Source organism: Eimeria tenella, genomic scaffold, assembly GCF_000499545.2.
Source record: "Eimeria tenella Houghton genomic scaffold, Eth_scaff2133, whole genome shotgun sequence".
NCBI lineage: Eukaryota > Apicomplexa > Conoidasida > Eucoccidiorida > Eimeriidae > Eimeria > Eimeria tenella.
Genome location: NW_013541982.1, coordinates 798 through 1,292, shown reverse-complemented (window position 1 = coordinate 1,292; position 495 = coordinate 798).

Below are 495 nucleotides of genomic sequence, written 5' to 3'. Positions count from 1 at the left end.
CAGCAGCAACTACGTTGGCAGCACGAACAGCAGCAGCACCGACAGCAACGGCAGCGGCAACGGAGAAGCAGCAGCAGCAGCAGCAGCAGTAGCAGCAGCAGCAGACACCGACTGCCCGCCGCCAGGCGCGCCCTGGATAGCCGACTTTCTCGCCAGTGTGCAGCAGCAGCAGCAGCAACAGCAGCAGCAGCAGCAGCAGCAGGAAGACGAGGAGCTGTCTGAGAGGGGACAAGAAGTCAGCAGCAGCATGAGCATGGGCGGCAGCAGCAGCAGCAGCCGGCAGAGCAACGTGTGCAGCAGCTGCAGCAGCTGCAGCAGCAGCTGCAGCAGCAGGGAACGGTTCTCGTTGCTGGAGCTCGGCTGCGGCATAGGATCTGCTGCTGCTGCTGCTGCGCAGCGCGTAGAGGGGCTGCGGCTTTTTGCTGCTACTGATCGTTTGCCTTCTATAGCAGCAAACTGCAGCGGCAACTTGAGTTTGAACGGCGTGTACGTAGA